The sequence below is a fragment of the Castor canadensis genome, chromosome 4, assembly GCF_047511655.1.
Source record: "Castor canadensis chromosome 4, mCasCan1.hap1v2, whole genome shotgun sequence".
In the NCBI taxonomy this organism is placed as follows: domain Eukaryota; kingdom Metazoa; phylum Chordata; class Mammalia; order Rodentia; family Castoridae; genus Castor; species Castor canadensis.
Genome location: NC_133389.1, coordinates 174,532,115 through 174,545,942, shown reverse-complemented (window position 1 = coordinate 174,545,942; position 13,828 = coordinate 174,532,115). Strand labels below are relative to the sequence as shown.

At 37.7% G+C, this 13,828-nt stretch overlaps 1 non-coding gene across 1 annotated transcript; it reads right to left on the bottom strand.

Moving 5' to 3' along the window:
- Window positions 1-2,647: 2,647 nt before the first annotated feature.
- Window positions 2,648-2,772, bottom strand: LOC141422982 (small nucleolar RNA SNORA40). The gene has a single exon (XR_012447662.1). It is a non-coding gene; the product is annotated as a small nucleolar RNA SNORA40 (small nucleolar RNA).
- Window positions 2,773-13,828: the final 11,056 nt, after the last annotated feature.

Sequence of the window (13,828 nt, the reverse complement as noted above, 5' to 3'; positions counted from 1 at the left end):
GGACCACGCTCCCTCTCGAGCCTCCAGAGCAGAGTGTTTCCTGGCCATTTCCAGCTCCTCGGGGCATTTCTTGGCTCCTGGCCCCTGCCAGCAATCACATCACTCCGTCATCACAGCTTCTCTGATGCTAACCTTTCTCTCTCCCTATTATAAGGACACACAATTTCATTAGATCAAGTCAGATATTACAGGGTAGACTCTTCTGCTCAAACCCTTAACATTTTTTAACGTGAGGGTTTAAGGGTTTGAACTCAATGTCATGCTTGCCAAACAAGTGTTCTGCCACTTAAGCCATACCTCCAGCCTTTTTTGCTTTAATTAATTTTCAGATAGGGTCTCATGCTTTTGGCCTGAACTTGCCTTAGACCAAGATCCTCCTACCTCTGCCTGTAGAATAGCTGGAATTACAAGGTGTGCAACTACACCCTTTGAGATAGGGTCTCATTAACTTTTACCCCAGGCTGGCTTTGAACAACTATACTATCCCCACCTCCAAGTAGCTGGGGTTACAGGTGTGAGCCACCACACCTGGCCAAACCCTTAATCACACCTTCGAAGTCCTTCTTCACTGATTGGTTCAGGCCAACCTTCCAAGGGCCCTTTCCTGGTTCCAAGTAAAATAACACATTTCTAGGACGTGAGGGTATTAGATGGACATCTTTAGGATGCTCCTTTTCTGTCCACACAATGCACAACATATATCAGGCACAATAAAGACTCCCAAAGCATGTGTAGATGTTCCCTGACTCATAGGTAAGGCAGGCAGGGGGAGGCATGGGGCTGCACAGCTGTAATCCAAGCTACATGGGAGGCAGAGGCAGGAAAATTATAGTCTGAGGTTAACCCAGGTTAAAAAAAAAAAAAGTACAAGACCCTATCTGCAAGACAACGGAACGCAAAAGGACTGGGGCATTGCTCAAGGGTCAGAGTGCTTGCCTAGCAAATGTGAAAGCCTGAGTATGGTCCCCAGTGTCACCAGGAAAAAAAAGAAAAAAAAGCAAGCAGGAAGAGAAACTTCTTCTGGGGAGTTATGCAAATTCCTTGGAGCACCAGACCAGGAGTTCTGACAACTGAAACCTGGAGCAGAGCCAAGGTGAGTCCAAGGCAAAAGGTCATGCAACAGACCTAAGAACTACCACCATTCTAGATATTAGCAAAGGCTATGAAATACTGCATGTGACTGACTCTTGTAGCTTGGCCATGTTTAAATTTCTGAGATGCATCTTCTTAAGAGAACTTACATTTTCACTTTTTAATACAAAGCAAAAGCCGTCTAATTGACCCATTCAGAATAACCATACACGAGTTTACTTTTAGTGTATATCCTCCCACCTGTTGTCTTACCTGATCTAGTTCTCACTGTCTTTCTTATAAATAGATGTTCCATTTCTGGACTCTTTTTAGTTTTCCACTTGGAGATCTGATGGGAAAATCAATACCCATGGGGTGACGGGGAGGCCTGCATACCGATGGATGAGTAGCATCTATCTACGGAACATACACTGTGTCAGTGTCATGTTCCAGGAGAATGATCCCACTTCAATAGTGAGATCAGCGGGATAATAATGGTAAACATAAGAAAAGAAAGCCAGGAATCTTCCATGGTGTTTGTTAATGTTAAGATGACACACAAACACAACATTCAATAAAATACCACAAGCGTTTTTTGTTTTTAAGACAAAGAGCGAAGACTATCAACTGTGTGGATCATGTAAGAAAACATCCTGCTCACCACAAAAATAGTCTGAGGAAATAGCCATAAGGACGTGTTGCAGCTATTTATTGAACTCACCCTTGCTCAGATCTGGTGCACTTTACTCTCTTGCACTAAGTGCCAAGTTGTCAGCACATAAATGTTAGCTATTACCTGGTACACTATTAACCCTTATTTTGCAGAATTGTTATTCAAGCGATTAACATTCTTGGCACTTTCTATGCACCTCACACTCTTCTGTAGGCCAGACTTGTTCTGAACATTACAAAAATGGTCCAACTAGTGACCATGGATGACATTGCTTCAAAGGCAAATAGTTCCTAGCCAAGAGTAAAATATTGCGTGAAAATCTGTCTGGATGTCACCTTAAATATAGTCACAGTTTTTAATAAGTGACTTCTGCTGTCAAATATTTCCCAGAAGCAGTTTGTGAAAAAGAAAGAACACTTGAGTCACTGAGCCCAGGGGCAGACGTGTACCACACCACAAAACGAGAACAGTAGGAGCACACACCAAGGCCCACCCACCTTCATCTTCTTCACCAACTTCTTCAGGCCAATCCTCCAAGGCCCCTTTCCTGGACCGAAGCCAGCTGCCCCTCTTTGGACAGCATCATCAGGGCGCCCACACAACCACACATGCAGAGACACTGCATCCACGCCCAGAACTGCCCATCTGTGGGATTTACTCACTGTCTTCGCCTGTGGAGTTCAAGAGCTGGAGAACAGGCTCATGTTCACTGGAATCCAAGCATGTCAAGAAATGCTGTTATAATAGAAGGCTTAGCCAAGGAAAGTCCAAAGAAAAGAAAGTTGCCTTTTGAGTGGGAAAAGTGCCCTGGCAGGTTGATTGTGGATATGCAGGCTTTCATAAACTATTTATAATATGAATATTTTTCCTTTTTTCATAACTTTAAACTGTCTTGGGTATCATCATATTCATTCTTATGCGTATCAAAACTCATACTGAACAGTAAGTTCTGGGGGAAAGAGGATTTATTTTTTGCACCTGTCTATAAGTCTTTGTCCACAAGTTAAATAAAAACACACACAAGTGCTAAGAAAGATATTCTTTACCAAAAACAGAAGCACTAGAAAAGTTATTTTTGTCTAGTATGAAAATAAAGAAGAAAAATATTTTTGTAACATTGTGTTCTTTTACTTATTAGTCACCTACCACTTTATTCCACGTACATATGTACAAGATGTTTTTCAAGTGCAGAAATGGGAAAGATGGAATAACCAGGAAAGAAAAGACAGAGGGTAGTCAGAAGTGAGTCTCATATACAAAAAAAAAATTCTGTGAAATGAAATCGTGAGAAATGACCTCCAATTTCTGTTTTCTGTCTCCAACAGCAGAACTTGCACAAGCAAGGAAGCTCATGTGCCACCTAATGTTTCTGCCATCAAGGGACCACATGTACCACAGTGGTCCCATGAAACTATATCGTCTAGTGATGTCATAGCCATTTTAATTTGTGCAAGCGTCTTCCACGATGTTTGTACAATGACAAAATCACCTAATGACACATTCTCAGAATGTCAGTGGCACATGACTGTGCAACAAAAATGCAGAGTTCCAATTTAAATGTTGGAGACAGAGCTTAACATGGGAAGAAGAAGCAGATGGTTACACCTCTGATAAGATCTCAAAACAAAAGTTGTGATATGTCTCAGGAAAATTCAGCCAAACCACTTTTCACCTGTATTTGAACACAGAACGTCTGGTTATTGTGACCTTAAGGAATAAAAGACTAGAGATTGATTCTAAAATTTATGTAAAGCACTCTTCCAGTGAAGAACGCACATGGATCATCTGAAACACAGTGTTTCTGAATTTCCAGAAGGCATGGTAGTGAAGCACACTTTCTATGGAGGAAAGGAAGGCTGGTGCAGGTGAGGCTCACGGTCTGGATTCTTACCCACCTCTCATGGCATCACAGTTTTGAGAAATTGCTGTGTCTCTTTTTTGCCATGCATCATCATAACACGGCTGGAAGTGTGGGAGAAGTGGCATGGGGGAGGAAGGTCTTTCTGTAAAGGCAGCCATGGCACTTTTCCAGCAGGAAGAAAAGTGTTCAGGGTAGATCAATAGGTACCAAAGAAGCTGAATTCTGGGACGCTCCAGCAAAGACAAGAAATGTCCATGTTTTTCTTGGCTGAAACATAGGTGGCTTTTGTTTATTTCTCTTGCTTATTTTTGTTATATCTCATTTCACAAAGGATTTGAGATGACTTTTGGAAAAACACATAGAGGATAAGAGCTGAGAAGTAATGACAAAGGAAAAATATAGCTATGAAAATCAAAGCTAAGAGGAAGGACTACCAGAGAAAAATACGTTGTTTGTTCCTGCACAGCACTAGAACTGACAGAAAAATTGACACTAAGTTTCTTCCCAGACTCAGATGGCGTGAGTTATCCTACCCACTTAACACTATATCCACAGTATTCAAAGCACACACAGTTTGTTTGGAGGATTTTAGAAAGGAATGGTGCTAAACTGTGACCTTTCTCTCATAAGCACAGCTAACATTTCTTCTTGGGTCCCAAAAGATAATCATGAAGTTTATGTGTCCTTCTCATTTCTAACGTACTTTTTAAACAATTTTAAAGTACACACACATATATTTGTATGTCTATCTATACACATATATATGTGTTTATATACATATATGTATATGTTTATATACATATGTATGTGGTAATATAGAGGGAGGTCTTGCATTCTATTCAAGTTTACTAAATGGTGTAATTCCATATCTTTCTTTCTTTTCTCCTGTTCCTGAGATCTATGTCCATGTTCATTAGTTTGGATCTAGCTCATTTGACTGTTTAACTGCTGTATAGTATCCCTTCATATGAAAATACTACCATTTGTTCGCTTAAGAAGTTTTTCATTCAAAATGTGCATCAACAGCAATGCCAACCATTGTCCTTATACAGTTCTCCGTGCAGAAACTGGAAAGTTATTCTGAAACATGAACTTAAAATTTTAATTGCTGAGGTGGATGATATAGACAACTGAGAAGATATTGCTTAATTGCTTTCTCAAGTAGCTGTATTAGTTTATATTAACCAACAGTGTGTCATAGTCACAGTTTCCCTGCATCTCTATTAACCCCTCCTCTTTCACACAAATGCACATTCACACAGACACACACACAGTACATCACAGTGCATCATTATCATTTTAGTTTGCATTTCCCTAAGACTGGGAATTATTTCATTTAAATTTCTTTTGTCTCCTTCTTGTGCATACTTTGCACATTTTTCCTGTTAAATTCTAGGTAGTTTTTTCTAGGTATTTTTTGGCTAACTTTACATATTTTAGATAAAAACCTTTGTTTTACATGTCACAAATATTTCATCATTTGTCTTTTAATTTTTATGGAGCTCTTTTTTTTAACATTTTTTTGGTGGATCTGGGGTTTGAACTCTGAGCTTTGTGCTTCAGAACAGGTGCTCACAAAGCAGGCATTCTACCACCTGAGCCACACCTCCAGTCCTGGAGCTCTTTGTTATAGAAAGGTTATTATGAAACCAAATTTATCATTTCCTTTGGATTGGTAATTGGTCTGTTTTTAAAAAAGACATTGCAATGTAAACTTTCTTTCTCCTGTATAATTAGCCAATTACTCCAACACCATTAATTGAATAATCCTTCATTTCTCTATTACCCATTCTGTCACACACCAGGTTTTCAAAATGTTTATATTTGTTCATGGACTCTCTAAGTTGTTTCATTCCCCTTCTATTGATATATCCTATAGATGCATAGTAATTGTAATTACATATTGTAATTAAAACAAGATTACGATCTATAAGGACAAACATTCACCTTACTCTTCTTCTAGTTGTACTGGTTTTTCATGTTCTTTCATTCATCTGTGTACATTCATCTATGTATGTATGTAGGATTGGCTTATCAAACACCCCCCATAAAAACCTGTTGCTTTGTTTTAGAGTTACATTGAACATATGTATTTATTTAAGAGAAACAAGACATCTTCACAAAAACTGAGTCTTTCCATCCATGAATGTTATACATCTCTTCATTAGCTCAAGCTTTCATTCTTGCCCTTTAAATATTTTGTTATTTTCCCAATGATGGTCTTCCACATTTTCCTAAATTTGTTCTTAGATATAGATATCTTTTTTAGAGCAGTGAATAGTGGTTTATTCCTATTACACTTTTTGTCCATTTCTGGTATATTAATTTTCATGTTGTTCTTTTCCAGCAACATTTCTATCTTGCTCAGGAGTTGGAAAATCACTTTAATGTTCTAGACAAAGAATTATCTCATCCATAAACAATAATGGTTTAGTTTTTCTGTTTAAGTCTATATTTACCATATTTTTTCTTATATGTACAATGGCATTGGTTATGCCCATCATTACTGTTGAAGAGGAATGAAAACAGCATCCTGTTCTGAACTTCAAAGGGACGTTTCTGAAATACAATATTGCTACAGTTTTTGGTGACTGCATTTTATCAGGTGAATGACTTTTTTTTTTTTTGATACAGGATATCATTATTTAGCCCAGGCCTAGAGCTGAACTCAAGATTCTCCTGCCTCAGCCTCCCAAGTACTGGGACTACAGGCATGAAGGTAATGACTATTTCTAGATTCTAAATCAGATAGATAGATAGATATATGATAGATGAGAGAGAGAGAGATTAATAGATTTGCAGTTTTGCAGTTCTGGCAATCAAACCCAGGGCCTTGCACATGCTAAGTGAATGCTCTAAACCTAATGTATTTTAGCATAGTAGATGGGAAAATCTTTCAGATGTTCTTTCTATATCTATCTCTTGATATAATCTTAAAAGTTTTCTCTTCTAATCTGTCAACATGGTTACAGACCATGTTGATAGACTTTCTCATGATAAGCCATTCTCATATTCTTAGGGAAAAGTTTACTTGATCATCATGTTATATACATATAGTGAATCGCATTTATTAATAATTTATTTGGAAGTTTTGGGTTCATGTTCACCATTTAGAGTTACTTTGTAATTTTGCTTTTCTAATTCTATCTTGTCTAGGGTTAGAAACACAACTATACTAGCTTCTTGTTCTATCTTTCAAACCTCTTACTTGCTTACTGGTGTTTTCCACCCATATGTAAAATATAAGATTGTTTCAACCATAGTGACTAGAATATACTAAACCACACATAGACATACTCACGGTTCATGGAAAACCACCCCTCGGCTATTGACTCATTCTCTCTCTCTCTCCCTCTCTCTCTCTCTCTCTCTCTCTCTCTCTGTCTCTTTCTCTCTCTCTCTGTCTGCTTTGCAGCCACCCTGAGGTAAGAATCTCCATGCATGAGGTTCTGCCTCTTACTACAGTCAGAAACAATGGAGCCAACTGACCATGAATGGAAACTTCTGAAACCAGAAACCAAAATTAATCTTTCCTCTTTAAGCCGTTTTTCTCAGGAATTTTTTCATAGTGACAGAAACTGAGTTTTCCTCCCAACAACAGTCTGAATCTTAACTTTATGTAGTGAAACATCCATTCCAGGTGTATCTCTATAACAAGCCTCAGAAGTGTCCTTGCTTAAAAGCTTATGAAGATATTGAAAGGTTCAGTTGAAAAGAACTGACCCCCACATTGTAGACTGAAGACTTTGTGTCATTTACTTTGGTTAGTTTTGGGGTTCACAGCTCATGTTCAGCACACACCAGGTATTAAACACTTTGCTTGGTGCTGTCCCAACATTATCTCCATTTCCTGTTGAGATAACAAACCCGCACAGGTCTCTGACTTCTGTCCCTAACATGAGCCCTAGTGAAAATTTAGAAGTAGGAGGAAAACTCCCAACTTTGAAGGGTTAATGAAAACACTGAGACTCTGAAAGCTGTCTGGACTGGTGTGTGTGCAAGTGGGAGGAGAGTGACTACTGAAGGGGCAAAAGAAGCGGAGGCAACAAAAAGGGCGTAAAACAGGGAAAATGGGAAGTTCTTACATTTCCTTCATGTTGCCTTAGAATAACCTTTGTCAGGGCAGAAGAAAAGCCTGTGGGCAAAAGGAACTGGCATAGAGTAGCCAGATCACCACGAACTTTGTTCTTCATGCAACTGATCAAACTTCAGGAAGAAATAACCAACTTGAACTTGAAGTTTTTAACATGGTCCTATCAGAATGGTAGTTTAAGTACCCAAAGAAGAAGCAGAAGATCTGAACCAGTGGTATATCTAACCAATGCCTTGCACACCTGTGGGAGGCAGATATTTCCAGGGTCTCAGGCTTGCTAGGTAGATACTCTTCCACTTGAGCCACTCCACCAGCCCTTGCAAAGAATCTTATAACAATAATAAATCACAATAAAAGTCAGATTTATTGCCACGAACAAGCAATTCCTAATAATGACAGTGGTAGATATGCCTCTCTGACAAAAGGAAATAACACCTCCACTTATTTTGGTTTCTCCACTGATCTGAAAATTGTAATTCATAAACTCAGTCAGATGGGAACCCCAGTGCCAACAAGAGCACAGTCTCCTGAATGACACATGGAACAGTTGGAGAATAGACTATTTATAAGATCATTGAGAAACCTCAATCAATAAAAAAGAGTGTGTCATACACATTTCATTCCCTAACTAGTAATTTAATAGAATTAGGAACTAATTATGAAAGAATAATTAAGAGAAAACCCACATGTTAAAAATCTAAAGAACACATTACTAAATAATTCCTTGGCTAACAGTGAACACATAAAGGAAACTAAAAACTATTCAGAAGTGAATAGTTAAAAATTAATAGAGGAAAAAATTGAGATGTTAAATACTTCCCAGTGGGAGGGAGAAATCCCAGTCCTGGATGATTTTCCAAGTGAATTTTACCAGTATGTGTGTGTGTGTGTGTGTGTGTGTGTGTGTGTGTGAGTTCATAATGGAAAATTTCAACTACATGCAGAAGTAGATAGCTAAAACAATCATTATTTTAGACATAATTTTGTTTCATACACTACCCAACTCATTCTCCTTTCTCAGATTATTTTAACAAATCTTAAGCATCACACATCTCATTTCAATACAATCGTTATCAAATTATTTTAAATAACTCTAAAAGATAAAAAAAATTCTCAATTAACTACACAATGCCATTATCACTACCAAATTTTTTTAAAAAGAAAGAAAAATTATACATATCCAGAATCATCCCTGCTGTCTAGCAGAGCTGAAGGCTGAAATGCCCAGTTGGGAGCTAATAGTGACCGGGCCTAGAGATGTCCTGTCTTCAGCACCTCTCCTTAGGTCTGTGGGAACTCAGCTGTGCTGAGGTTGTGAGGGGGAGCACTAGAGGCATCCAACCTCTAACAGTGACTCAGGCTACCAAGCCCAATCAAGGCAGCTAGACAAACCAGAAGTCACACATGAATAAAGAAAAAATGTCACTGCCAGGGTAGGCCAACTCACAAGTCTTCCAACTAAAGATCCTTTTAAAAGCAGTTTCTTAACTAAAATAAACTCTACAGGGAGAGCAAATAATCATGAAAGCTTTCCTTGTTCAGCCCTGGGTTAGAAGAAGTAGAATATTTGAACAACCTCAGTATCTGCAGTGTTTGAGCTATATGGCTCCAGACTTACTATGGAGCTGGACCTGTCAAACGCATAGAATCAGTGCCACCATCAGTGTATGCCATCCCTGCAGCTCTGCTGTGAATGATTTCATGCACACTACCTCTCCCTTTTATCAGCACATAGTAATAATTGTCATTTTAACAGTACTATCATTTATGAAGGGCTTCACTAAGCGCTCTATAAGTGATACACAGTTCTCTTTATAGAACAATGTTGTTGGTAGATATTATTGCCCTTGTTTTACAGATGAGGAAAGTAGCATAGGAAAGATTCAACAACTTGCCTAAGAGATATAAACAAGCAATTGCCAGAAAAAGAAGCAGTGATGGTGAAAAAACATGAGAAAATGTGTCTGGCATCTGTGGCACTCAAGCAGATGAACCATGGATATTTTACACTGGTGGTAATAATGCCCAGTTTTATCAAGAGTTGGGTACAAGCAATTCAGACACCATGGGTACTAGTCTAATTGTAGCAAATTAGCTGACTCTATCGAAGTCTGAATTTAAGCTCAAGAATTCCGTTTCTAGGTATCTACCATAAAGAAATAGCCAGCATCTGCATCAAGAATACAAAGTCTAAATGTTTATATAGCTCTGCCCCCACCACCATGGTTGCATGTGTGTGTACATGTATCCGTGATTTCAAAACCAGTGGCAATTTTACTTTCAAGGAACACTTTAAAATGTCTGAAGACATTTTTCAATGTCACAATTAGAGAGAAGGGAATAGTGATAATACTGATATCTAGTGGAACAAGACAGGGATGGCGTTTTACAAGTCAGTCCCCTACAACCAAGAATAATTTGCTCACAATATCAATAGTGCCAAAGTTGAGAAACCCTGATCCAAAGACAGAGAGAGAATAGGTAAGAGTTTAAAGGCAGGTCTATGGTCTATATTAGCTGACCTGAAAATATGTTTAAAATATAACTGTATTTTTGAATCAATTTTTCTGAAAAGTAAATATAGCTTGATTCCGCTAGCAAAGTAAGTAAAAATCATCACTAAGGTGATGTTTCTGAGTGTGCAAATATCTATATGCTAATGACAAAGATAGCAAGGCAGCCATCTGGAGGGGCAGAAATGGGATGTGGTGAGAGGAAGAGACATCTTGCTTTCTAGTCATATACTTTTATTTTGTATTATTTTACTTCACTTATTTTGCTATGCTGGGGTTCAAATCCAGGACCTCGTGCATGCATGGCATTCACTCTAGTACTGAGCTGTATCTCCAGCTCCCATATACTTCTTTATTATTTGAATTTTCCCCTGCCTGTATTCATGTATATCACCTTTAAAAGTTTGTCTAAAGTCACACATACCCCTTCATTTTAATCCATTCTTCAAAAACAACATCAATTTTAAGTTGTTCACCTGTAAACTCATCACAGCCATTCTTTCCTGAGAAAGAACAACTTGTCCAGAGTTGGAGTGGTCCTGAAACTCCTCAGTCATGAACTGTGATCCCAGGTAGTTTCATGGGTTGGGTTATTCCTAAGTGAGATGATGTCATCATGACATTTTCCCCCTCTCAAAATTCTAAATATACAAAAAGGGAAAACAATGAAAAGTAAACTTCCCTCCCTCTTTTGTCCTTCAGCCACTAAATCTCCTCCTTTTGCAATGTCTTTTGAAGTATCTTTTAGATAACAGAGTATCTTGAACATTGTTTTAAAATATTCTATAAATACAGAGGCACCCATGATAGCACCATTCTGTTCTCACATTGATTTTCTCGTCGTATGTCCTGAAAATAATACATAGATAGCTGCCTCTTTCTCACTCATTGCTACATTTTATTCCTTTCTGTGCATGGACCATAACTAAACTACTTAAGTTACGATTTCTTTGATGAGTTGTAGTCAGCCTTTCATCACAATAGCAAATACTTGAGGTAATCAACTTATAAAGAGAAAAGGTTCATTTTGGCTCACAGGTTTGTAAGTTTCAATTGGCTTCATTGCTTTTGTGTCTGTAACAAGGCAATCTATTATGGCAGAAGCACTTGGTGGAGCAAAATTACTCATCTCATAGCTTGAAAGCAAAAAGCAAGAAAAAGTGTGGGCCTGGAGTCCCCTGATCCTCTTCAAGGGCACCTCTTCTCAGTGATCTAAAGACCTCCCTCTAAGCCCTACCTCTTAAACATTCCACCACCTCCCTGCAGTGCCAATCTGGAGACAACTCCTTTAATAATGGGCTTTTGAGGACCACTGAAGATCCAAACAATTGCTATGCATCTTTCAGTTCCTTACAGTCTTTTCCTTCCAAAAATATCCTTATACACATCATTTTGCCCGTGTAAGAGTGTACCGTAGTATGTGTAAATTATATCTCAATTTTTCCTAACTTTACTCTTAGAAGTTATTTTGATTTTAGTTTTGGAGCTCCCTTAGTACTATGTGCTCTGTTCAAACTACTCCACCTTTGTAGGCTTGCAACAATGATATGAACTGTGAGTCTCCCAAATTCGTATATTAAAGCCCTAAACCTCAAGGTGAATCCAAACGGACATAGGACCTGTTAGGAAGTAACTAGGTTAGACAAGGTCATAAGGTTGAACCCTTAATATAGCATGGTGCTTTTAAAGATGAGAGACAGACCAGAGATGAGTGCACACAGAGAAAACTCCATTTGAGAACAAAACAAGACAATAGCCACCTTTCAACCAAGGAGAGAGGCCTTGGGAAAAACCAACCTGACTGGTACCTTGAATTTGAGCTTCCAGCTTCCAGACCTGTGAGAAAATACGTTTCTGTTGCCTATGCACCCAGTCTGTGGTATTTTGGTATGGCATCCCTAGCAGGCTGACATAATAAACTACCATTGTTAGATACAATACTTACAAAATGAGTTAAGAAATAGTTTAGTAGTTTATGGTATACTTCTTAGTAATTTACCTTTGAAATTCATCTAATATAATAATCAAAGAGTAAAATATGATTTTCATTATCACAGGAGCTTAAATTCAATATTTGATTTCCCTTCAATCTGTCTAACAAAATTACAAACAACTATCCTTACTTGGATCAATTGAAATGTAGGACACATTGAGGGCACCATGTTGTTGGGTCTTGACAAGGACTGAAAACTCCCTCATATTGAGAGAATCTAAATCCAATATGGTTCAGTTTTAACTTTGCACATCTTTACCAAAATTTTCATTTTACTAGGTGTCAAGTCAAAGAAAAACTAATAGAGGCCAAACCTGACATTTTCTACTTCTAAGAGTAAATTATTCATAACTGGCTATCTTTGATCCTTCTCACAGGACACTCCTCACCTGCCACAAATACAGCTCTTCCCCCCAACTCATCTTGCACAAACACACAACTCAAGGATATTCTTTAAACAAGTAGAGACATTGCCATTTTGGTCAATGACTGGTCACATATATGCTGGCGGTCTATATACATACACATATACAGCTCATGTAATCTAGGTTTGTGTAATTTTACTCTATGATAGTTGCACAATGAAAAAATTGCCTCATTACACATATATCAGAATGTATCTCTGCCATTGACTGCTATAACTATCTAAAAGGAAAATTCCTGTACTTCCTCAACCTTTGCTTTGGCCGAATTGAAATGACTAAATTCTTTTGAGCAGTAACACTATAACCTGCGATAACCTGGGCTGCAGAAGTAACCGAGCATGAATTAAAAAGAAAGGTGAAGTTCCAGGAATCAAAGTTGACCTAAAGATGGGGAAGGGCCAGACAGAATGAGATGAGGCAAGTCTTAACAGAAACAGCTGTATTTGAGAACATATGTTTCACAAATTATTACATCTTACAAAATCATGCATTAAATCATAAAGTTTCAAGCTCAGAGGACATATATATGTGTGTGTACATATGTACACACATACATAGGGGTGTAAATATTGTTTATAACATACATAACACTATGATGTGTATATATGTATGTGTTCATAGCATGAATAACTTACATATGAATATATAATATATAAATATACTATAAATAATGTGAACAGCAAACATGTTACCTGTATATCAGTATATATATATATATATATATATATATATATATACTGCACTTATAGTACACACAGCATCTACTCATTCTAAACATATTTATTGGTAAACTACCATGTGTGCTAAACCCCATGACCCATATAGAGTATCTTTTAGGTCTAGAATTTGCATCTAAATATTCCTCTTAAAATCAATGCAAAAGAAATAGATAGGTAAGTAAAATGAAAAAGTAATTTTCCAAGCTTTGGTCTTTTCAAACCATGCTAATATATCAAAACAAGGAGACCTCCCCTTCTTATGATGACCAAACTAGGCCACATGTACAAAAGAAAAATATGCCATGACTAGGATCAGAGTGATTTAAGAGAGAATTATTATGTACATTTACTTGCTTTTTAAGTTCTCAACTCACTTTCTCTCTATGCCTTATAGAATGAAACAAGGAGTTGGTCAGCTCCTCACGTAGTGGTCAAGTGTATTTAATATGAATATTTAAATAGGCTACATTGCAGAGTCTC